General features: G+C 36.3%; 1 protein-coding gene across 2 annotated transcripts in view; it reads left to right on the forward strand.

Moving 5' to 3' along the window:
* Window positions 1-14,801: 14,801 nt before the first annotated feature.
* Window positions 14,802-26,833, forward strand: part of kif7 (kinesin family member 7) — a 63,380-nt gene continuing 51,348 nt past the window's right edge. For both annotated transcript variants that reach the window (XM_039773018.1, XM_039773019.1), the window contains exon 1: window positions 14,802-14,974. The gene's annotated coding sequence lies outside the window, so the exon portion shown is untranslated. The remainder of the gene's footprint in view (window positions 14,975-26,833) is intronic.

Consider the following 26,833-nt stretch of genomic DNA (forward strand, 5'->3'; position numbering starts at 1 on the left):
TTCAAAAATTCTTCATCTCAAACATACTCAAAGCCCACCTCCCTTTCTGGGTTTCAGAGCTTTTAATTCTTTGGTCATTTTAGCAGTACAAGAGGCATTTCTGGTAACTGCTCTCATTCATAGCAGCACATCACGGCTGTAAGTGAACAAAAGCCAGCCACATATTTGGGATTTCCTATGCAAAAAAGTGCCCCGTTGAATTCCAAAGGGGATAATAATCAGAAGTAGAAAACTTTTACAAATGCTGTAAAACATTTTATGGAAAGAACTACTGATAGACTAGTTTTAGAAAACAAAAAAAAACCAAAAAACAATTTAACACAATTTAAAAACAAATAACATGCACTGAGTGGTCTGCTACAATGCATTGTAAAAATGTAATTAAGATGTTTTGTAGTTTTCTAATACTAATGCTAAGGCTTCACCACAAAGATTATAATAATAATAACATGTAAATTAGTAGGAGAAGAAACATAAAAAGGTAGGAAAGCACCTGTGTGTTGATGTTGAGGACAGTCCCTTGACGTTAATAGGCAGGAGGAACCTGCCACAATGATCTTTATGTGCAGTGCCATTAATCACAGCAACAACTCCAGGATTTGCATGAATGAAGCTTGGTTTAACATCACCTCATGAGGAGTGGTTGGAAAACGTATAAATCTGCTTATTACAATTATAAATTGTAATGGCATTGAATGTTTGCTGCAAAATTCAAGAACTAGTTGGTTGTGACATACCTAAATCATGACTATTGCACAGTTGGATTTTCCCTGTTGCCAAAAAACGTAATGTTATCAGCATTTTCATTTTAGCTGACAGTGATCACATGACATACATGATTTGTTACGAATATTATTCCATCTCTGTCAAATCAGCATATTTTTATTATAGAAATAGCATTTCTTTCCCAAAATGTACATGCTGATCTCTGCCTGAATGCCATCTTGTGGTAGCTCATGTTAATTTAATAGAGTTCATTAGCTCTCCTGAATCCTGGTGAAGTGAGGAGTAGTTTACTAAATTGGGGAAACTGATAAAATACTGTTATTCTTACTCCTTACAGTAGGACCAAAGTTGCATCACTCTGAGATTTTTGATCCAGTTAGGACCATTTTCTTACTCTGAGATGCTTGATAAATACTGGCACAGATCTACATACTGAAAGAGAAAATTAAGAAATCAATATAGAGTTTGATGAAGTAGCAATGATCAATGATTATGGTAGCCATTTAAAACCAGAAAAAATACCTGAAACAAATTTATATTTAATGAGTAAACTTGTAAAATCTGTTCCTGATACCCCAAATAAATGGTAGAAACAGCAAATGTTAAGGAGATGGAAGCTTTTGGAAAAGCTTTAGAACTATGCAAGCACTTGAGAAATACATTTCAGCATAAACAGTACAGTATGTCATGCAGGTATGAAGACAACACATACCAGAAAACATTCACATTCTTTGAGAAATATGCAGAATTAAATAAAGAAAATATAAAGAGTATTTTGGATAATTTCACTCAGAGAGAACATTGATCAAGTGACAAAATGGCATCTCTGAGGTCTCTTTGCATGCCATGGAATCCAAAAAATGATCTGACATTAAAGTGCATAGCCACCAAATGAACCAAGAAATGATGCTTACATTGGAAACAAAAACATTCACTTAAAAGACAAAGGCCAAAGCAAATCCACTTGCCCGCTTGTGCCTTTGTCTTTCTCAATTTTCTTCTTAAAAATCAAAATACAGACATTTTCTCTTTATCCACCCAGCTCACTCTCTCTCCCTATTTCACTTTCTTTTTCTCTTTCTCACTTTGTCATCCCTACTAGTCACCTTTAGACTCAAAGAACAGCTTGGTTACTTTCATGATTAGGAGAATGTTCAGTAAAGCTGTACATTTAAAGTGAACCAGGTTTCCTAGTGTACCTACACCATTGAACTCTTAAGTACAGTTTAATGGTCCAGCCATACAAGGTAACAATCTCACTATCTCGTCTATGTGTTTTGCCTCCAATGAAGAGAGGTGCCAAATGAGTACAAAGACAGGGCCAGGAAATGAAATCTAAAACGAAAAACAAAGAGAGAGTGAAAATCATGGCATCAAAAGTATCTTTCATTAGAGCACAAAGGAAAAATGGAAATTAGAGTCAAAAAGGATGAGCTAAGTATGTTTTGCCGGAAGATCACTATGAAGAAAAGCACTAAACTATTCATTCTCAAGGTATCCACAAACTCTGATAACGAGATTTGTGCTATGCAGTCTTATATATATACCATCATGTTTAATGTGAATTCAGGAACAACTCACCAACAACCTGTTTCTGTGTCTTAGCAATGGGTGTTCAGAATAGTAACTATCATTAAATAAAATGGCGTGACAGGAAAATAACAAAAACAAAACTGTAAAAAATAACAACTTTGTGAAAACAAGCTTCTATTAAGAAAATGAAAAATTTCAAACTGAAGAAGTGAAAAAAAAATATGCAGAAACACATCACATTTTTGGACAGCAGGGCCCTAGCTCTGCAGCATCTGAACCTGTGTTAGAATAACAGAGCCTTTCAGCATGAAGCAGCCTTGGGTGAAATAACAGTCCACTGCTAAGCATACACCAGCCCAATGCAGAGTTGTCAATTAACCTACCATGAGAAAACCTGTGCAGACACAGGCAGAATGTAGAGTGGGCTAGGATTTCAGCCCAGTTTCCTGGAATAGTAAAGCAGCAGTGCTAACCATGACATCATAATGTGTTTCCCTCTAGCTCAGTGCTGCAGTCTTTCTCCCTGAATGAGTTATGCTGACTTTCTACCATTTGTGTTAGGTTTCACTTTCATTTTGATGACCTCAGAGCAGTTTTTTCAAAACGCTCTTAACATTAATGTAAATCCCTCTACCTCTTCTAGGTTTTTGAGTAACATTATCTGTAACCATCTATTCTTAGATAAGTAAAAAAGACAGGAACATGTGCTATTACAAAACTCTGGAAAGCATTATTACTTGTTGAAAAAGGCACTAAATTAGGAAGGCACTACTGATAGATAGATAGATAGATAGATAGATAGATAGATAGATAGATAGATAGATAGATAGATAGATAGATAGATAGATAGATAGATAGATAGATACTTTATTAATCCCAAGGGGAAATTTACATAATCCAGCAGCAGTATACTGATACAAAGAAACAATATTAAATTAAATAGTAATAAAAATGAAAAAAAAGAAAAGAAAAAAATTAAAATAAAATTAATGTTAGCATTTACTCCCCCGGGTGGAATTGAAGAGTCGCATAGTGTGGGGGAGGAACGATCTCCTCAGTCTGTCAGTGGAGCAGGACAGTGACAAAAGTCTGTCACTGAAAAGACTCCTCTGTCTGGAGATGACACTGTTAAGTGGATGCAGTGGATTATTCATGATTGACAGGAGTTTGCTTAGTGCCCGTCGCTCTGCCACAGATGTTAAACTGTCCAACTTTAATCCTACAATAGAGTCTGCCTTCTTAACAAGTTTGTCCAGGCGTGAGGCGTCTTTCATCTTTATGCTGCCACCCCAGCACACCACCGCGTAGAAGAGGGCACTCGCCACAACCATTTGGTAGAACATCTGCAGCATCTTACTGCAGATGTTGAAGGATGCCAACCTTCTCAGAAAGTATAGTCTGCTCTGACCTTTCTTACATAGAGCATCAGTATTGGCAGTCCAGTCCAATTTGTCATCCAGCTGCACTCCCAGGTATTTAAAGGTCTGCACCCTCTGCACACAGTCACCTCTGATGATCACAGGGTCCATGAGGGGCCTAGGCCTCCTAAAATCCACCACCAGCTCCTTGGTCTTGCTAGTGATAAGGTGTAAGTGGTTTGAGTGTCACCATTTAACAAAGTCTTTGATTAACTTCCTGTACTTCTCCTCCTGCAAACTCCTGATGCAGCCCACAATAGCAGTGTCATCAGCGAACTTTTGCACGTGGCAGGACTAATACTGCTCAATTGATAAAGAATTGCTTCACTCATCCATAAGCACTCATTTACATTAATTTGTGTGAGTGCCTGCCTAACATTGACTAGCTAAAAACGATAAGCGCTAAAAAGGAAAAACAAAACTGACTTGAACAGGAAACCAACAGAAAAAATAAAATAACACAGGAATGAAAAATAATGAACAAAATGAAAAGGCATAGATGTAAAAAGTGCTTAATTATTTTAACAAACTGAATTTTCAAAACAACAATTAAAGTAATTACAAATGAATCACAAGAGCTGATAATCTTACTATGATGCTGCTGTGACAGCTAAGATGAGGAAGGTAATCAAAGAAGATATTTTGGCAAGAGAGTGATGAGAAAATGATAGGAACAAAATGGACAGTCCAATTTGTTATCTAAAAACAGGCTGGAGAAACACTTGGAGAAAAGAATTAAACTGATAATCAAACTAATATGTAAAACAAAGTCATAGTCAAAAATATCACTGCAAAATTGTTTTTATACTAACCTGTTTGGTTTCCCTTACCTAGCTCTAACATTTGATCATTGTTTTTGAGAAGATCCTATGTTCATATAACAAAATGCCCACATCTACAATGTAAAATAGGTGGAATGTGAAGACAATTGTATTACTTACTTGATATTCACAATCACATATCTGGCAACAAGCATAACACTGACAGACAACATGGCTTTGATCATGCAACAACAGTCACAAAATAGAGGCAATCATAGGCTAAACAAAAAACAAAATCATATCACCAGAAAATCCATAAAGTGAATAAACCAGTTGAAATTATTTAAAAAAAAATCCAAAAATCAAGTAAGTCAAACCCAGAAATACGAAAGTGATGATTAATCACAGATGCAGGCATGCGTTTGTGTATGAAGGCCATAAATCATTTATTTTTGTGCATAATCTATTGGTTTACATATGAGCACGATTGTTTATGAATATTTACTATTGGTTTGTGTGCATAACTAACAGGTTTGTGTGCATAATATACTGGTTTCATTCATATGAACTACATTGGTTCTTGTCCATATATTATTGGTTTGTGCACGAACTATATCAGTTTGTACATGCATACCACTGGTTTGCATATGAACTACATTGACTTGCACAAGTATATCACTGGTTCCAGTGCACTAAATTTATTTGCATATAAAATGTGGACCCCCCCCCAGGCTGCATGGGACACAAGTTCAAAGCACACGCATTTTAATTTTTTCTTTTTCTTCATGGAAAGCACCCCCCCATTTCACACAGGCACAACACAGTCCAAAGCACAGCACAAATACAATTCTTTCTCCTCTGTTACTCTTTCTTTAATTCTCTCCTCCACTCCTGTGGTCAAGCTTCGTCTTCCTCCTCCCGACTCTCGCTCCCCAAGTAGTGGCTGCCTGCTCCTTTTATAAGGCACCCGGAAGTACTCCAGGTGCTTGATGACTCATTTCCGGCAGCACTTCCGGGTGTGATGGAAGAACTGCCCATAAGGGCTCAGCAGCTCCTGCTGCAGCACCCCCTGGTGGCACCTGCGGATCCCAACAAGGCTGTACCAAACTCCAGCTCCCATGAAGCCCTGTGGGAGTCCAAGGCACTGCAGCAACCCAGGCAGGGTTGCCATCTAGCGTTCCGGGGAAAGTAGCACTCTGGCTATGCTTTCTCCCCTGGTCCTCCCAGCGTGGAGGTGTCCCAGCCAGGCAAGGGCCCCGGCCGCAGGCTAAAAAAGATATAATAGTTATTAACTGTCGTTTTAATTTTCCTTATGTTATCATTACAAGTTGACAGCATGCAAACTGAACTTGTTGAGGGTGGCCGTTTTTGGATTCCCTGTTCCTAAAATATGTTTGAATTTATCCAAAAACTCATCTCATTTATCCAAACATTATTTACACAAATTTCTCAGATTTCTTGAAGAAATGTAAATGTTTCAACAAAAATTAAAGGCTCAAATCTATCTCAGCAGCATTAGCTGGAAATAATAGAAATCAACCCTGTGAATGAATAATGCTAAATGTCAAAAAATAGCAGAAAATCAAAATCTCAGTGCTAACGATCGATAGTACTTAGTTACCATTGTGGGAGTCACTGACAGAATACTACCAGTATAGAATGTAGTTATGGAAAATAGCAGGACAATAGCACATCTGAGGCTTTAATAAACACTCCAGGATATAAGTGGCCACTTCAATTAAGACATTCATTTACTTTTATTTGTTACTGCCATGCAGAGCAATTTACCATAATAAATCTGTAGACTGTAATTTGATTTTGCCTGTGTAATGATTTAAATCCATTCTTATGTTGTAATGTAACTAAAAGTTTTTTCCATTACCTGTACCATATTAGTCAGTTGCGACTTGTTGTTTTGGAAGAATGTTCTGGTTCGTGTAAAAATTCTAAAAATATTGTTATTTCATTTTTAATTAGGCATTTCTCTTTACATATCTTTAATGAATCATATGCACATGATTCATTTGTTAATGATGTGGTACATAATTAATATAAATGATGTCTACATATAGTTTTTCAAAATAAAAAATAGTATTAAGACATTGAATGACTTATATATTTCCTTCTGTTGACAGGGCCACCTCATTGAAACTTATTCTTTGTTCTACACTGCGGTGGTCAAAGAGATAATTAACCAAATAATATCCCCTCATGCTTAAGGTCATACATACAATGCTGGCCATTGCTTAAAGAGGAAATCTGTAAAACTTTCTCATAAGGTTGAACTTGCTGATGTTTCACAAAGAATGGCTAAAGAATCCAAATATAGAAATCAGACAGAAAGACATCAGTTAATAGACATTGGGGATAAAAGTGCACAATCCATGACCAGGATGTATGTACAATGAATCGAGATGTAAAGAAAAACAGAATCTAAATTGGTTCAGGTAATTTCATCAAGAAAAATCTACCTAGGAAATCACCTTGATGAATACTATAGTCAAGTTGTGACTCATAAGCTCCTTATTAAGCAAAAAAATTGTATTTTTGCAATGAAAGTAGTGCATAGAATACAAGCAGTATTCAGTTGATTCATGAACAGTGAAAAAAAGCTGTATGGCTAGAGAAGTCTTCCTTTTCTTTGCTCTCAAGTGAGGGGACAGTTATAGTGTATATGATGCACATCTAAAGGGCACTGATGGCTCTGTTATGACATGGACTACAAATTCCTGACATGGTTGAGATACTCCTTAAAAGCAAGATGAATACACAGGAAGTCCGGATATTCATGTTCATACTGTGAAGACATAAAATGTATTTAGGTGAGTTCCAGAATGTCATATTATGGTACCAGAATCTCCCAAGATTACCAATAGAAAAACATGACTTATTAATATTGTTTGAAGATCTTAACAACGATGTAATCCACATAGCATGTCTCTTCCATCATTGAACAAATAAGTGAGATTCCAGAGTGACCTCTTGACGATTTTTTTCCATCACCGTCATCAAAACACCACATAAAGCAATTTTTCATGGAAATTTGTATATTCTATTGTGTTCTTTCAGTGAAAGTTTAGATACAAGTGGAATTTATGCTAAGGAGTACTCAAGCTTTACTGGTAGCTTGAGATATTTTATTTATGTTTTCATACACCTGTGGTAATATTAAATTACAATTTCTCGGTTAGAAAATTCAATTTAATCACAGCCTACATTCTTCAGTTTCCCAATATGTGAAAACAGCATGCTCCAGTGCTCTAGTTCAATCAATTTTTCACCTTGATTATAGTTAAGTGTTTAAAAGTTTCAGCTTGTACGTGGTACTGTTTCAAGCTCTGCAATAATAGAGCAGTTTTATTTCTACTAAGATTCAATATATGAATTTAGTCAGAGAAAAGCTAATGCAGCAGAAAGACATAATCCTTAACTGTGTGTAGAAGCATAATATGTTGATAACTTTAGCATCATATCAATAATGACTTGTGAGATGTCCCAATAGCTGGAACAGCCACACACAAGAATTCTTGGATAAAATGTCTTTCAGAGGTACATCTGTTAATGAGAATAATATTTAAATGAAAGCTTGACATGAGGATAACCTCTTTCACTTTATATAATAAGGCAAGCTTATGTCTATAGATGGGTAAATATGGATATCCTGTTCAACGTGAGTGATTTTGCCACTTTTTGTGGTGATCTCTGGCTGGGAATGGAATTAAATCATCTTCTAATGTGATATGTCACATTCATGCTTGTGATGCACAAACTGAATTTCTCAAAAAAAATGCGATTGTTTTAAAATGTTTCTAATACGGTTTTAATGTGACTGTTTAATGAGTAGAGAGTGCTTGCACTATTAAAGATGTAATGTGAACAACTGACCACAGGTGCTGGATTACTCATTATATTTATTTTGAACGACTGGTTTTTAACACATTGTGTTCTGTTTTAATGATCTGGCTATTTAATCCATTTATTTACCAATAAGCACAAAGTGTGTATAACACAGACATAGCTACTGTTCTTCAGCAGTCTGTGTCATTTACCCTCCTAACCCAGCCACAGGGGATGCACAAACTAGTGTATTACTTAGTGCCAGTCCCAAGCCCGGATAAATGGGGAGGGTTACGTCAGGAAGGACATCTGGTGTAAAATTTTGCCAAATCAATATGCTGACAATGATACAAATTTCCATACTGGATTGGTTGAGGCCCAGGTGAACAACGGCCGCCACCAGTACTGTTATCCATCAGGGTGCTGGTGGAAATTGGGCTACTGTTGACTGAAGAAGGAGAAGAAGAGGGAGGAGATGTGTCCGGAGGCACAAGTAGAGGAGGAAGGTAAGGAGAGTGGAACTGAGGGTGAGGGTAGGAACTTTAAATGTTGGCAGTTTGACTGGTAAGGGGAGAGAGTTGGCTGATATGATGGAGAGAAGGAAGTTTGATATATTGTGTGTGCAAGAGACTAAATGAAAGGAGAGTAAGGCCAAGGTGGATCGGAGGTGGATTCAAATTGTTCTATCATGGTGTGGATCGGAGGAGAAATATGTTAGGAGTTATTCTGAAGGAGCAGTATAACAAAAGTGTTTTGGAGGTGAAAAGAGTAATGATTATGAAGCTTGAAATTGAAGGTGTGATGATGAATTTTGTTAGTGCATATGCCCCACAAGTTGGGTGTGCGATGGATGAGAAAGAAGATTTCTGGAGTGAGTTGGATGAAGTGAGAGACAGAGAGTGGTGCAGTGTCTATGTGTAATCTGAGTGTTCTTTCCATGTTATTGTGCTTTGTCATTTTTCATTCAGGAGCTGTTCAATTCTCGACTTGCTGAGGTGTTGCCAATTCAATTTAAGCAGTTCATAGCCAATAAATTTTCCTGAGTAGTGGGTAGTTGAAAGTCATTCAGTTTTTTATATAAGGTTTAATCATATATGACTATATTTTGTAAGATGATGCCAATCAAAACTATACCATTTTAGACTTTTTTTTGTGACATGAAAGGTGACTGAACTTGCATGTTTCACTAGTTGTTAACAAAAGAAGGTCAGATATTGTCATTAGCTAAGTTAAGGTTTACCTTAGAGAAGTCTGCGCACATTAGGAAAATTCGAGCATGGTCCTATCAAAATGTTCATGTGAAACATGCCACTGAATGTAACATTTAATCTTTGGCCCTCTGAAGCTTCCAAAACTGTTACCTGATCATAAAAGCTCACATAAACATACATAAGGACACACATTCATCAAAGAAGTTTTTAATAAATGTTTTTTGTAGAAATAATATGTAGTTAAAGCTTGTGAGCATTTTAGCAGCACAGTTGTTGGAAACAGAAGGGGGAGAAGCAACTGTTTATGATTAAAGATCTAATATGAAATTACATCTTTTTTTGGATCATCATCAGAGCTAAATCTCAGTGTTCACCAATTAAAATCGTTGTGACAAAACACCTACAAATCATGGGTTACAGATATAATCAATGAGATGTATGCACATCTTAATACATAAAAAACACATAGGCTATTGTGAAATTGGTATTAAACATTAGAAACGAAAGAAATATGACAAACAGGAGGTGGCCATTCAGTCCAACAAGCCCATATTTTTAGCTAATAGCTAAGCTGTCCCAATATCTTTTTCATATTCTTCTTAAAGGTTGTCAAGGTTTCTGCTTCAACTACATGTCTCCATAGTTTGTTTCAGAGTCCCACAACTCTTTGCATAAAGAAGTGCTTTCTGGCTTCACACTTAAATACACTTAATTTCCACTGATGTTCTCGAGTATATAATTCATCGTTAAGCTGAAGAAATATTACTGGATCTACTTTATCTATGCCTTTGAAGATTTTAAATGCTTGGATTAGGTTCGCATGAAGTCTATTTTGCTTGATGCTAAATAAGTTTAATTTTCTGAGTCTGTTAGAGAAGGACATGTCCTTAATTCCTGGGATACACTTAGTTGCTCTCCTCTGCACAGCTTCAACTGCTGCTATGTCTTTCTTTTACTGTGGTGACCACAACTGTATTCAGTATTCCAGATGAAGTCATACTAATGCATTAAATAGTTTAAGCATAATGCTCCTTGACTTATATTCAAAAGTTTTTATGATATAACCTCACATTTATATGAACATGCCCCATAATATAAAACCAACATACAAAGTCTTACTTAATAGAAAGTCATACACATTATTAATACAAGTCACACTTAATAAAACATTAAAGGCATACTTTATAGAAACCTTATTTATTAAAAGTCATAGGTACTTAATAAAATGTGCCGTTAAAATTAAACTAATTTCTTACCTATAATTTAGAATGTTATGCAGTGTTTAATATAGCTGACATGGATTAAATCTTGGACTGAGTCATTGCAGGGAGCTTGAATGTTTTCATTGTCTTTGCACTCCAATTTCCTCCATATCCCAGTCTCTGGATCAGAGTGTAATAATATCTTTAAACCAAAATGAGAAGAACAAAAGTGCAACCCAATCTCCACACTAAATCTGCCCAAAGCCATAATAATTGTTTATTTAGCTTCTTGAATTTTATCATAATCACATAGAAATATGCCTTCCTTTTTAAACAGAATTTAGACAATAACATTTTGAGACTTGATGCATTTAAATACAAAATGATCAATACGTCATGCACCACTGATGTGATTTTGCCGTTAGACATAAAGAAGGAAAATGACAATTAGAACTGTATTTTTTAATGAAAAAAACAATTAGAATAGAAAAAAAAAAATCACTGAAACACCCACATTCACAGACAGTTGTTACATAGATATTTCTAGCAATTATATGAATAAATATAAAGTAACTGCAAGTCCTGGTTTTAAAGAGATCCATTGGATGGCAGATTCATTCAGTTTGATCATAAATGTTGGCAGCTAAAGCTAAATTAGTCTGTGCTCTCTCCCTCATTGTTGGGTGTCTGCCAGGCCAGCTGTTCTACTCTCACTCTCTAATGTCTGTCTGCTCAGTCTATAGATCTCAATCTTAGTTGTTTCCCTTCTCTCTGGCCCAGGTCGTGGTCTCATTTTGCTGCATTCTCTGTGCTCTGGCTGTCACTCTTAGGAAGAATAATTAGGGAGAACACAAGGTTTAAAGAAGGAAAATTAAAAAAAACTTTGTTGTCCTTCTTTACAGGCAGTTTCATTGGCATCTACCCCATAACTACCACACCAAGCATGTCCTTCTCATCCACCATATCTCTGTCCCAACTTTCTTCTACCTGTAAAAAAGCTTTTACCTGAATGCTAACCTTTATTGTAGAAAAGAGAGTGTTATTAATAATCTGCATCATAATGATGACATCCTCATCATTTTTTTCTGTTTCTGACTAACTAAAACACAACGTAAGTGCCATATGGAATGGATGGACATCCTGACCAGGAGAGGGGAAGGTTTCTTTCCCAGATGGGAGGCCCCACATGGATGGACAGGCATTCAGACCAAGAGAGAGAAATGTTCCTTAACCAGGCATAAGGCCACAGGTGGATGCAAGGACATCCCGTCCAAGAGAGAAAAAGATTCCTTGCCCAAAGGGAATCCCCAGGCAGATGGACACGGCCGGGATAAAAGGGAAGGACAGGGAAGGACTCTCACAAAGGGCTGTTTATTCCCCCAGGGAGCCAGATGGCTGAAGCCCTGGATATCAATGTCTGTTTGGACACCAGCTGGGAATTGTAGTCCAGTAGCACAGCCATGCTGGGGTCCATGGGTGCTACAAGAGGCTGCTGTGGGGGTTTACACTCCCTACTATTTGGGACTTTTGTGCAGGTGAAGTACTGCCACCAGAAGTACTCCTGGGTCCTTAATAAAAGGGACCGCACTGCCTTGTCCAGGAGAGTTGGAATTAAGAGGAAAGAAGGCAACGCTCGACTGGAGGAAAGCAGTGCGGTAGAGAGGGGAGAGGAAGAGAGAGAAGAGACAACTTGTTTTGAGCTTCGTATACAAGATATTTGTGTAATAAAACACCCGTTCTTTGAACTCGAGACTGTCTTTGTGTGTTTGTGTTTTGGGCTCACTGACATCCCCTAGTCATCACAACAACCATCTGCAAAAATATACAATCAGCCAAAATGCATCACTAATTCTACGCAGATTAATTCTTTACCATCTGATTTTACAAAAAAAAAATGGACAATCTATTTGTCCCGTACACTTAGTGTTGTATCTGTATTTATTGTCTGCAAGGAGTAACACCCATGAACATGGGAGACAGTTTATGGGCTGAAATAGTGTTGCTTCACAGATGGAGCAGGGGTTGACACTGTCATCTGATCCTTTCTCCTTTTGTCCCTCTGTAGACCAGCCAAAGATAGTGCCTCTCAATGGCATCACCACTGACCCACCTAATGACGATGCCACTTCTGGCACCTTCTGATGACGTCACTTCCGGTATCCAGGACCCACTTTCTGATGACATCCCTTCCTGTTCTAGCCTTCTTAATTCCACCTCTTCCTGTGTCAGCCATATTTATAGACCAGACTCGCCCTATTAGTTCAGTTCTGTTTCAGATTTCTTTCTGTAAAGATGGTTTTTTTTGCTTGCCATTTATTTTTCAAGTATACAGGGTGGCCATCCCTAAACTATTTTTCTGTCTGCTGCCAGATGGAAAATAATGATCTAACTATATCTCTAAACCCTCTGTACAGTTTTTAAGCATATTTGTAAAACAATGTTATTGAACATAATTAATTATTATAATATTGATTGAGCAGTAATGTATAATAATTACATTGCCTTTGAACAAATGTATTAAAATTAATGGGAAAATCACACAAGAGTGCAACAACTTTTAACTCAATAGGTCTAAACAACCTACTTAGGCAGTACTTTGCCTTTAACACAAGATTTGTCTTTCAAAACAAACATAAGAACACTATTTAAAATCTGCTTCTTCAAGCTTAAACATACTGTAAAATAAATATGGTATCTAAATAAGGAGGATATTGAGTAATTCATTAATTAATTTATTTCTATTTGGACTGACTACTGCAATGTTTTATTGATAGGCTGTTCCAACTGCTCCATATGCAGCTTTCAGTTCATTCAAAATACTGCTGAGGGAAACATTATTACTAGAAACTAGTAATTATATTAAAACTAGAAAGATAACCACATAATTGTATTTCTTAGGTCTTTAAACTGACTTCCAATTACACTTAGGGCTGATTTCAAGATTTAAATGGGATAGGGACTAATTTCTGGCATCACAGAATGCATCACTGATATAAGACCTGGAACCATTCAGGGATATGACAGAAAAATACGGATGTCACATAGTAATTTGTATGGGATGACAACCAAGAGTGGTCAGGCGTTGTCTTTTGAAAAAATGGTGCATGAAAGGTGTACAATGAAAATTTATAGAATGGCTGACACACTCTGTTTAAGTTATGGTATGTTGCAAAGTCAGCCTGTTCCTACCAAACAGCAGAAATCACCAGATATCATTGATGACAGATTCCCAAGACATCAGCTAAGTAAAATATGTATGTAAATGTAGAATATATAAATTGCTTCACAATATCATTTATCTTATAAGGATATAGTGTAGTAAAAAGGATCATAATCATATTTATAGTTTCTAAATAATGAATGCAATACTACACAATAATAACAATGCTACTTTAATAACAGCATTTTCTGTTTTTTCTCTTTACTATCTAATAATTTAAATGGCACTGCTCCTGGTCTACAATTTCTACTGGTACTAGTCCACAATTTTCACCATTCACTTTAAACTCTTTTAGAAGTTTCTTCCATCGGTTTCAAATCAGATGGTCTCCTGGTAACAACTGATCCTGCTAACTGAGGACTATTTTGTAATTAATCTGAAAGAAGCAATGTTTACACAAAGTATTTAAGTCATGAATCACGCCTTCAATAACCTCACACTTAGGTGAGAAAAATAAAACAAAAGTGTAAAACACACGTAATTACCTGAATGAGAGCACAAAAAAACACTTGACATTTTGAAAAACTGGATGATCTGCTAATAAACAAATTGGATATGGGGTACACTGTAGCTGATATATTTTAAAAAATAGAAATACTAAACTAATAGTAACAAAAGCATTCTAAAGTAGGTAAAGCATCCTCCATGTAATTTGCAACGTCACAATGAGTTACACTTTACAAATAATGGCCAACCTAAAAATGCTTTATGCAGTTGCGCAAATGTTAGATTTTGAGACCTTTTCGTCTACATAGAGCAGTCGAACCTCATCGTCTTGCATTTGCAGCTTCTTAGGGGCCGACTGAGTGATGTCACCACATCGCGCCGCGAGTTGGGGATGGGGGGAGAGTATTAAAAAAAAGAAAGAAAAAAAGGCAAAAAATAAAAATAAACACGTCACCACTATGCGACGTATTATGGGGTGGGATCCTTGGAGGGATCGTGTAGTATTTAGCTAAAAAAGTTTTCAAACCCGTAACAGATGTGTGATGTTACTTAATCTAAAAGTGTGTTCTGATATTTTTTTTGACTCTGGTACATGACGTTGGCTTCTAACTTTGGAAAGGTAGGTTTTCTGGTTTAAAACTTTAATTAACAAGGTACAGTAAAGTTTCTGAAAAGCAGAGAACACAACACAACAGGCGTTGAAGGGATGCAGTGATTTGCTTTTGCGTTTTTTTTCCAAACGTAAGTATTCATAGCATGCGATCACAAATTACATCGTAGTGTTCTGAATAGTCATAAGTTGTGTTTGAACGCGAAGTAGTATTAATTATATGTATTGCTTTTCTGTTTTTTGTGAAAGACGTAAAGTATAGACGTATAGGTATACAATTACCACATCATCTCGTTAATTTTTATGAACGGTAATAATTAAAAAAATACACCAGGTAAATTTGGTGCCGGAAAATATAGTGGAACGTCGGAATTTAACGTAGACGTTGTTTCGAAAAGGTTGGACTTTAGCTTAATTTGCTAACTGGACTGGAGCCTCACACCGTTACTCCTCTGGCTCCAGCCCGGACCGGACGTACAAACGACCTTACCTGTTGAGGAAGAACCAAAACATTCTACTGTAGTTGTCCACATCGGCTCCTGTCCATCCTAAGGACCTGGGTTAGTGATGAACATCGTTACATTGTCAGGGTGCTGTCTGTCTGTCACACGTGACCTTAGCTGAAGGCAAATTGTGACATTTCAGATGAAGTAATAAAGTTTGTCACAATTCATTATTAGTCAGATCGAGAAAATATAATCTCAAAAAAATAAGGCGATGAGAAGATAAAACTCAAATATACGTAGCAACAAACTTAAAAGTGCAACATTGTTTTTATTGAACGTTTAGTCCAGATTATTAAAAATGACCTTTTAAATGTATTAGTAGCACTTGTTTCTACCTTCGGACTCACAAATACAGAAGTGTTCTTACATTTTTACGTATTGGCTTGTGAGCTGTCTCGTTGAATAAATGAGGTTAACTGGAACTAATTTTAGAGCCTGTTGAGGACTATATAACAGTTATGTCCTGACATGTAAAACCTTAGAATTAAAAGAAAGGGAACTTTCACATCACTGTGCATACATCTTCTTTAAGAAAAACTATGCCACCATCACCTTTAAGTGTCGTACAGTGTTTTGGTGCATTAGGTTCCAAAATTTTGTAACATGACATTGCCAAACCCAGTTAATCTAGTTAAGGATCACTAGAGGCCACAGCCTTTTCTGACACCTCTGGTACAAGGCAAGACTTTAGAGGGTAGCAGTCCATTGAAGTGCCCACTCACTCCAACTGGAGAACAGCCATAATCGCTCATAAAGCTAAGCTGTAGTTCTTCGAGGATGTGGGAGAAAATCCATTACAGACACTGGAAGAGTGTGCAAACTCCACACAGACATTGGCTGGGTGTGTTGTTTAAAAATGCATGTATTTCTACAGTATGTGTTTGATTTCAGTTGTTCTCTGAATGCTTGTGCTTTACTATTTCTGCCCTTCTTTTGAGTATAGGAAACTCACACATATGGCATGTAGTTTTAAAGTACTTTTACTAGTTGTAATTACATTCTGACTTAAAATGTAATACATTATTTATAAAAAGAAATTTTATTCAGTCAGAGTGTAAATCAGAAATATATACAATTTTTCCTCTAGGAATTTTATAGAGTTTTTGAGATATCGGTAATTAAGCAATATATACAGATTGCTTCAATTACATTTTGACTAGTTAAAATGACATTTTAGATATCAAAAATAGCCATTTATGTATTTTTAATGCAGACTCATTAATAATGTGTGTAATTCTAATCTTTAGCCAGGAACAATGCAATTAGAGAGATCTTTAGTTGAAAGCTCTAACAGACGTCGAATGGATACAAATCTTAAATTTTCAGTAATCACAATGCAGATACACATACGTGTCTACAACTCAGATTCTAGATAGCCATGATCTGAATACAGATACTTCTAGTAAGAATTGTAACTAATCAGAACATAATTGTAAATATGGAAAATAGGTATTACCACAAATAAAATCGAAATTTGCTTGAGAAAAATATAGCTTCAGTATTGATTGTGTTGAATCATTTCAAGAATTAGGTCCAGGTTTTATAGAAGGAGTGCTGTGTGAATTTTTTAGTTCTGCATCAAAAGACGTTTTTCTTCTTCATCTTCATCTTCTTTGTTACTTGCCTCATGTTTTTTTATAGAGAAGACTTATACAAATTTGCCAGAGCTAGTCAATTTTTCATCTTAGTAATTAGGCTACCAGAAATTTTATGTTCAATATTATCCATTGATTCATGCAAATTTAATTATATCTGGAGATATGTGTAATTTGAGTCACAGTTGGCATTTTACCACATTCACTAAAAAGTGCTTTCTTTTGCATATTGTATGGTTATATTTGGTATTTATTCATAATTTAGAGTGGTTACATATTTATTCATGTATTTGTTTTTAACTTTCGTTGCTCTCTTAAACAATTTGTATCATTTGACTTTGTATTGTATTGTTGCTGTACAATTCTGCACTGCCTGACAAGCAACAAATGTTATTCGTTACATTGTACTAGCTGTGTAAAACCGTGCTGTAAACAGCCTGGGCTCCTAGAAACTATTGAAATCGTCGGTTTTATTTTGCCGACATGCTTGCTTCGCTTGTATATTAGTGGTGGGAGGAAAAGTAAAAGGGATACTGTTTTGCCGATGTGCTCACCCTTCTGTATTAAGCGGCTAAGTGAGTGTCTATTTCTTCGGAGGTTTCGTTTTGCTGATGTCCTCGCGTTGCTTGTGTATTTGTGGTTAAGTGAGTTTGTTTCCTCAGAGGTGAAGCCCTTACCCCAACTCCACCCCTCACTTCCGGGCCGGACAGACACACACACATCCACGTGTAGACATTTATATATAAGATACTAGGGGGCTTCGCTCCTTCTTCGCTTTGCTCGCCAACCCCTCCGGCCTGCACTACGTGCTAGCCACTTTGTGTCTCTGCCACTTGCGTATGTGGATTTCACTTTCACCAAACAACTTTTTTAATTCTCACGGATACACCTTCTTCATTGGGAAGAAACACTACTTTTCCCTGATGGCAACACAAACTAGACGATCTACAAGTCTCGGACTTAAAGTTATGTTTAAGTTAAAGTTTATGTGAATTTCCCCTTGGGATTAATAAAGTATCTATCTATCTATCTATCTAAACTTTCAATATATATTCGATCTCTTTTCGCTGTTCCGTTATTTTTACAGAGTAATAATTTCCATTTGTTTGCGCTAATGCAATCTTTTTTTGAGACTTTCGAATTTTAGTAATTTCATTATCTCCAATCTGCTCTGCATGTGTATCGCGCCAACATTTTTTGAATTCTTTACAATCTACTACTTTGTCATCTACTCTTTGTCTTTTATTTCCGGCCCTGAGATAATGGAAGTATGACAATTCCAAAGTCTCAAAAAAAGGATAGGAAAGATTGCATAAGCGCAAACAAATGGAAATTATTACTTGGTGAAGTAATGGAACAGCGGAAAGAGATTGAGTATATTTTTTGGATTTAAACTTTAAAGCTTTAAATTTAGACTTATAGATTGTCTAATTCACGTTACCAGCGAGAATTAAAAGATTCCAAAAACGTTGTTGCGGCATGAAGTCCCGTGAGACAGAGACTTTTAACATGAGATTCTTTCAAGTCACGCCCTATTTACAACTATTTTCAAACAAGATCACGGTCATTGAACTTCAGTAGTGTGATTGCTTTTGTCAGGCACACTTCCTGTGCTCTCAGCTCTTATACATTTTATCAGGACAATAATTTTATACATTCTAGATGACAAGTCAACAACAAAGCGAAGAAGAAAAAGCATGGACAAACATTAGAAGAAGTCATTTTATTTATTAGAGAGATAGAAACGATATTCACTTCAAGGAAGATATACGTTGCATTGTCATGATGTAAGTCAAAACACGAAATCAAAATTCAGTGCGATCTTAAAGAAAAGGTAATTCCAAATATTGTTTTTACAATAGTTTTTAAGTAAAAGTGAAAATAATGCATATGTAACAATTCCCATGAAAATAACAATCTCTTTAAATTGCATATCCAGTAAACCAAACCCGGGGGTGGGCAAGCAAAGCGAGCAGGGGGTGGAACCCCTAGTTGTTTTAAAAAACTCAGGAACTGTGCACATACAATAAATCAGTGTTCAAAATACAACCCAAAATCCCCAAAAACTGTGATGCTAGGGAAAATGTAAGTAAAAACAGAATGCAATGATGATTTGATGATTTGTTAGCCACAACACATCTCAAAAAAGTTGGGATGGGGGAACAAAAGGCTGGAAAAGTAAATGGTACTAAAAAGATACAGCTGGAGAAACATTTTGTAGCTAATTGGGTTAATTGGCAAAAGGTCAATAACATGATTGAGTATAAAAAAAAGCATCTTAGAGAGACAGAATCCCTCAGAAGTAAAGATGGGCAGAGGTTCATCAATTTGCAAAAATCTGTGCCTACAAAGTATGAAACAATTTCAGAATAATGTTCCTCAATGTAAAGTTTTGAAGACTTTGAATATTTCATCATCTACAGTACATAATATAATCAAAAGATGACGAGATTCTGAAGAAATCTCTGTGTGCAAGGGACAAGGCCAAAAATCAATATTGGATGCCTGTGATCTTCGGGTCCTCAGGTAGCACTGCATTAGCAACAGGCATGATTCTATCATGGAAATCACTGCCGTGGGCTCAGGAACATTCCCAGAAATGTCTGTGAACACAGTTTGCTGTTCCATCCATGAATGTAGGTTAAAGTTGTATCATACAAACAAGAAGCCATATGTGAACATGATCCAGAAACACTGCCATCTTCTCTGGGCCAAAGTTCATTTAAAATGGGCTGAGGCAAAGTGGAAAACTGTTTGGTGGTTGAGACGAATCGCAATTTGAAATTCTTTTTGGAAAACATGGATGCCGTGTCCTCTGGACTAAAGATGAAATGGGAAATTAGGCTCGTTATCAGAACTCGGTTCAAAAGCCTGCATCTCTGATGGTATGAGAGTGCATTAGTGCCTATGGAAATGGCAGCTTACACATCTGGAAAGGCAACATCAGTGCTGAAAGGTATATACAGGTTTTAGAGCAACATATTCTCCCATCCAAATGAAGTCTTTCCCTGGGAATGCCTTGCATATATCAACAAAACAATTCTAAACAGCTTACTGCATCTATTTCAACAGCATAGCTTCATTTTGGAAGAGTCTGGGTGTTAAACTGGCCTGCCTGCAGTCCAGATCTTTCACTAATTAAAAACATTTGGCGCATCATGAAACCAAAAATGCAGCAAAGAAGACCCAGGACTACTGAGCAGCTAGAATCTTATATCAGACAAGAATGGGACAACATTCCTCTACCTGAGTCCAGCAAATGGTCTCCTCAGTTCCCAGACGTTTTTCAGACTGCAGTTAAAAGAAAAGGGGATGCTACACAGTGGTAAACGTGGCACTGCCCCAACTATTTTCAGACGTGTTGCTGCCATCAAATTCTAATTGACCTTATTCTTCTCTTAAAATGTTAAATTTTCTCAGTTGCAACATTGTATGTGTTTTCTATGTTCTATTGTGAATAAAATACGTGTTTATGAGATTTGTAAACATTGCATTCTGTTTTTATTTACATTTTACACGGTGTCCCAAATTTTTTTGAACTTGGGGTTGTAAAGGTAATGATACTATTTAAAAAAAAAAAACAATAAACTTGCCCTAGTATGCATTTATGAAATTTATATATATATATATATATATTTGTGTATTGTAGTGTGATGCACTTTACTGCAATATATAGAACCCATTTTGAATAGTTATATGGTAGTGGATTTTTTTCTCTGAAAGTTATTCAATATCTTCTAACTGCTGCTTTCACCATGCATGTTTTAAATTGAGAATTTAATTTCTAAATGATTGTGTTTATCACATTGAAAATAGAAGTGTGTTTCATATTAGGGAATTCATTTTGGAACTGATTAATCTGTTTGAAAACAAACTAACTTCAGTGCTTACAAATTATTTAATTCTGGCATAGCATGTTCTTCATTTTTCCATGTCTTCCTGAGCATGTATTCTAAAACAGAATGAGGTTCCTCCAGTGAGGTTCAAAGGAATTGGACACATTGCTTCAGATGAAAAAGAGCTGTTGTACTTTAAATTTTATCCATTTGTGCAGTTAATGTTGAACTTAAGTAAGAATTTAATGAAGCAATGTTTGTAATTCTTGTTTCCAGTTGTGCCAGTGGTTCTAGTAGTGCATTGTTTTTGGCAGCAAAATATAATGCAACGGAAGTTCTCAAAATGTTTGCTCAGAACATCTGAAGTGTACCACACTAGGTTACAACTGTATTCCTCTCCTTGTTTTGTGTTTTTCCAGTTCATTGCCTTTTTATGCTCTATGCTCATAATCTTTATTGTTTGTTTCTATGTCTTTCATTTTTGGGTTACCCTCCTGTGAACTTTACCAACTTTTGTTGAAATTTGTTCATCTCTCGGAGTTTCTCTTTTCATTGTCATTAATTGTTTGAATCTTTTCTCCTTATTCTTCATCTGGGTGTTGTAGCTAGGAATATCGGTCATTCGTTTACTTCCCTTTCTTTTGACATTCTTGAATTTTCCCTGTATCACCTTTGCAGGACTAACTATACCAGACTGTAATATATTCTGCTGCTTTGTTCTGGAAGGCTGCAGTTGCCCAAGGTTTTTTCAACCAATTCTAACTTTCATTTGGACTCTATTTTAAATAAATGTGCCTTCATTTAGCAGCTTTTAGCTTTATGGTATCACTCAGGAAATTCCTAAAGGGGTTTATTAACTTTTTAGTGTTTATTACGTATAAAAATATTGTTCTTCCTTATTTCTTTTGAAATTTCTTGGAAATTTTAGATGGATTTCTTGCTAATGATTATACAAGTGCAAATGTTACGGAAGTAGCTGCTCATATTTAACATTTATTGCTGTCTGCACCTGCTCTTTGTTAATTGTTACTGTTTCTAATTAAACTCCTTGATTAATTATCTGGTCTTTGTAATTCTGTTTTTGTACTCAGAAAGATATTGCAATATGCAGTTTGCTTTTTTCCTTTTATTATGTTTTTCATACACATGAATTGTTTTCCATTTATTCTTTTTATTCATTTTCATCTTTTGAATTTGTTTTTTTTAATTGTATTAAAGTATGGACAACACTAGACAACAAATATTTTTGTTTTTTGAAAACCTTTTTGCATTTAGGATAGACCGCTTTAAGCTGAGCACAAATGTCATTTCAGACTATGAAATCACAACTGAGTTTACATAGAAATTTTTAAATCATGTAATGAACTTTAATTGAATTTGGTTTATTATAATCTCTTAATGATGCTGACACATTGAATTTGATCAATTGAGACTAAAAATGTTTTGCTGCCGATTTATATTTATACTCGGCATCTGATGCTTATTGTTTCAGTGGATTCCCTGTTACTGCTTTTTCATTGTTGGAATATCCTGGCGAAAACTTTCGCCATACTCATCACTGACTATACAAAGATTGGCATCGATGAAGTCGGTAAATGCAGAACATGAATCTTAAACCGCTTGCTCCACTTCATTGCTTTGTATGCTTAAAGCACGTTGTCATCCAGGTGGACATAGCTGGGTGCTGTGTAGTTACAATGCCATGTGATTGCCTTCTGTGCCAATAGCAGATCTTTGAATCGCTTGTCATTGATGTTGTGTCTGTTAGGAAGACCAAAACAAATGCCTTCCTTGACCATGGCATTGGTTATTCATGGAAACCTATGTCTCAATCTTCCTTGTTCATCAGTTTCAAGAAATATTTATTCAGTTCAAATTTTGTGTAGGCAAATATATCTTTTTCAGGTCAACAAATGTTTTATGTGGCACACTCTTCTGCCTTGGAACCAAATGCTTATAGAGCGGCCAGGTTTTTTTTTTATTTATTATGACAATTAAGCATAGCTGTTTCGTTTGCAAATGAAACAACAGTATTTGGAATATCTAAGCTGTGTTTCTAGTTTCAGTGCCATTACTTTATGATCACCACAGATATTCATTCCATTTAGAGTTGTTTTACTGTATACTGTATGTATTATTCTGACATGAAAGGAAATCACAAAAAATTTGTGATTGCAATAAAACTTTAAGTGATAGAAACATTCCAAGGTAATTTGTGTGATCAGGGGGCCAAAATCCATATGATACACCTAAACGTGTTCAGGAAGCAAAATTTTCACTGTCCAATACCATTAATAAAGATAGCAAAAATTCAGAGTCAGGTTTTTATTGGGGGGTACAGGCATGGTGCAGAACCATCAGTATTCCACCACTGAATCATATTTCAGACCTTTTATATAACCTTTCTTGAACGTTGTAGCCACCGAAGTATAAGGCAAAGTCGAGCACGGGCAAAACGCATGCCAAAAGTAATCTCTCAGTCCAAAGGTTCGTTTTTAAAGTATTTACTGAAAGTTAAAAGCAGATAATCCACACAAAAATAAAGGGCAAAAAAAAAAGGAAAAATGTATCTTCTATAAACTTAGCTTTTCTTGAGAAACTTTAGTTATTTCTGTACTTAAGTTCTTTACTTCTTCTTTCTATACTTAAAGGTTCTTAATTTTGTCTTCTGTACGCCTTATATAAGCGCGTTATCTTTACGTGTTATTTCACACACTCAAAGAGACCTTGGCATGGGCACGAGAACGATTTAAAACCGTTTGCCCTCTACGCCTTACACGTGGCAAGGCTGTCACTAACTGAAGAATAATATTTACTCAAAGCTGTTAGAAATGGCAAGAATATACCGTTACAATTCTACATATGGGGGTTATAGGAACCTCCCATAGATTATGCATTGTCATCTAGTAAAATATTCATGAATCTTATAGAATTAGGAAAATTGCTCTTACAAATGTTTCATAGACCTTAGTTACATGTTATTTTTTCAGTAGTATCGTGTTTTGATTTGGAAAAATGGTTCAAGGGGTTTTTTAGAATAAGTGGGCAAAAATCAGAGAGAAGAGGTCCGATACTTCAATAAAATTTACTTATTCAATTATAACATTTAAATACATATAGTGCAGTATAATGCAGTAGCGATAGATTATAGAAACAAGTATATGCTTACAGTAATATATTAAAAGAAACAAACTTATGCTTACAGCAATATCAAAAGACACAAACTTGTGCTTACAGCAATATCAAAAGACACAAACTTGTGCTTATCAAAAGACCCAGAGCCATCATCCTAGACCAGTAGACTGAGGGAGCCCGCTTGTCAGTCTCGTCAGAGGATCAACTCGTTAGCCTACTCAAAGGTACCGGGCGGTGCGCGCATTCCCCACGGTTGAGCTTCCAAAGAAACTGAGGGCGGAACCTCCCCTTATATACTAATTAGGTGTCATTGCCCCAAAAGCCGCTTACGTGCAAGCAATGTATACAGAAGTGATCAGTTTCAGTACACACCCTTCCACGGGACACGGTATTATTTTTCTTCTACTTGGCCCTGATTAAGGCAAGTGCACGGTACTAGAAGACACAGTAATATGCTTACATGTGAAAAAAGCCTCTCGAAGTGAAAAACAACTCCTTACATAGCCTTGGCTGTATCTTTAGAACATTCCCGGCTGTTTTTCCCAAAACATTAGTCTTTGCAGCTGGCTTTGCGCTAGAGCGACCAATGCCCATCTGCACTCCTGATTCCCTTCCTCTCTTTATTTCACCTTTGCTTTTTACAGAGAAAAATCCTTCCATTACATATAGCTAAACTAATATTTTTTTTGTAAAGTTCTCCTCCACACTTCTAATTAATGCCTGGGTAGGAATATTTTGGCAGTTTTTTTCTATATTTTTGTCAAAGAATTAGGAGTGACTTTATATTTATAATAAATGGGTCACTTTCTTTAATGGCCTTATATAAAGAATACATCACTACAATTCCCTTGTTTTTCTAATGAAACTTAAGGGAAAACTTGTTTTAGCTGTTCTACCATTTCACTTTTGGCTGAGTTTTTGAATTCTCTCTTACTGGAATTATGTTGTGTAGCTGTTATTACTTTTATAGTTTCTTTTGTGATTTATTTAAATTGTATATTAGCAGTATTATTGCAATACAGGTCAAACAAACTCTGTTTTAATAAAATCCTAATTGTAAAGATTTTTTTGTTTTGGTCCTGGCCAATTTCCAATGGAAGTAATCTTAATAAAACTCGATACAGCAAAGCCTGTTTTATCTTTAAAATGTGTTACAATTAAGTCATTTTTCATACAAAAAAAGCAGCAAATCGCAATTCAGGAGCTCTGCTGAACAGCCAATTGGATTGTGTCTGCAGCCAGAAACTCTTATGCAACGGAGTAGAGTTTATGAAGGGTCACAGCATACCAGAGACACAGGGGGCTGATCAAGGGGCAAGAAAACTGGCAGTCAAATTCGACCTCAGCAGTACTTGTGGAGCTCTGGAGGCCCACCACAGCCAGCGCACTGATTAGACTGAGGATTCATTTTTGGCTGACACTTAGGCAAAAGTACTGAATATTGAGCTTACTGTACCTTGTTCTTATGCTATTCGACCAGTTTCCAACATGTTTCATAAATTTTATAGATTTGACCCTGCAAACATCTGTGCACCATAATCTTCAAGAAATAAAATATTAGATGCGTTTGAATGCATTTTTAAATTTTGTGCTTGCAAATTTATGCATCCAACATTCTTTTTTTGAATGTGGCCTTCATTAGCTCAAACTTTTTATCAGGATCTTTTTATTTAAAATTTTTCCAGGTTAAAAAAAGGTTGACTCGCATAAAAACAGCTGGCAGTCAGAGAGCGCCGGTCAATCCGTTGGCCAACCTGTGTGATTGCCTTGGGTGCTGTCACCAGAGGGGAGCCATTTATGAAGGTTTAAGGGATGCACGCTATGGACACTGAGGGGCACCATTTTGCTAATTCAAGAGGCGTGTGCTCTGGACACACAGAGGGGACCTCCTTACCCTTATGGGCTTTGGCACTGACGTTAGCAGTTTATTTTACAGAAGAAGTTTTCTTGTTGCCAGCATTACATGTTGTTGAGTTCCCATTGAGATTGACATTCTGCAGTCATCTTTGTTGTCTGTACATGCTTAATAACGATCTCAAAGAATGTAAACTGCATTTGTATCACTCTCAACGTTTTACCTGGAAGTAGTGATTTCGACTAATCCTCCATTTTTTTTTTGGATGCAGATTGTCACCTGTGATATCATAATCCTATCACTGTTCAACCACAAACTAGCTGGAATTATTTACAGATGATTATTCACATTTATAGTTGAGTGTATGTGATAGACTGGCCTCTACATGTTTAGCATGGAACAATCTGAGTCGTCAATTGAAAGATTTGACTGCAAGAATGGTAGTGGCTGCTAATTTACCTGCTGTTTTGGAACAAAACAAAATTCGGTCAATCATTTTCTAATCTTCTTAGTCCTGTTCAGTGTCCGAGGGGTGTGCTGGAGCCTATTCCAGCTAGCATAGGGAGCAAGGCAGGAGCAAACCCCAGACAGGGGTCCAGTGTATTGCAGGGCAAACGCGCACACCCCAAAAACACACTATGCCAATTTAGGATCGTTGATTCACCTAACCTTCATGTCTTTGGACTGTGGGAAGAAACTGGAGCGCCTGGAGGAAACCCACACAAACACAAAGGGAACATGCAAACTCCATGCAAGGAGAACCCGGAATGTGAAACACGGTCTCCTTTAGTACAAGGCCAAAGCAAAGTGCTAATTAAAAATATTTTGTAAATGGTGCACAATGCTTAGAAGAGAGCACACTTATATTGTCTTTGTTTCCTTGTAAAATCCGTCTATAGCTTGGATTGAAACTGAATAATTTGTACCATGTTCTGTTTTAT

Source organism: Polypterus senegalus, chromosome 12 (assembly GCF_016835505.1).
Source record: "Polypterus senegalus isolate Bchr_013 chromosome 12, ASM1683550v1, whole genome shotgun sequence".
NCBI classification, from domain to species: domain Eukaryota; kingdom Metazoa; phylum Chordata; class Cladistia; order Polypteriformes; family Polypteridae; genus Polypterus; species Polypterus senegalus.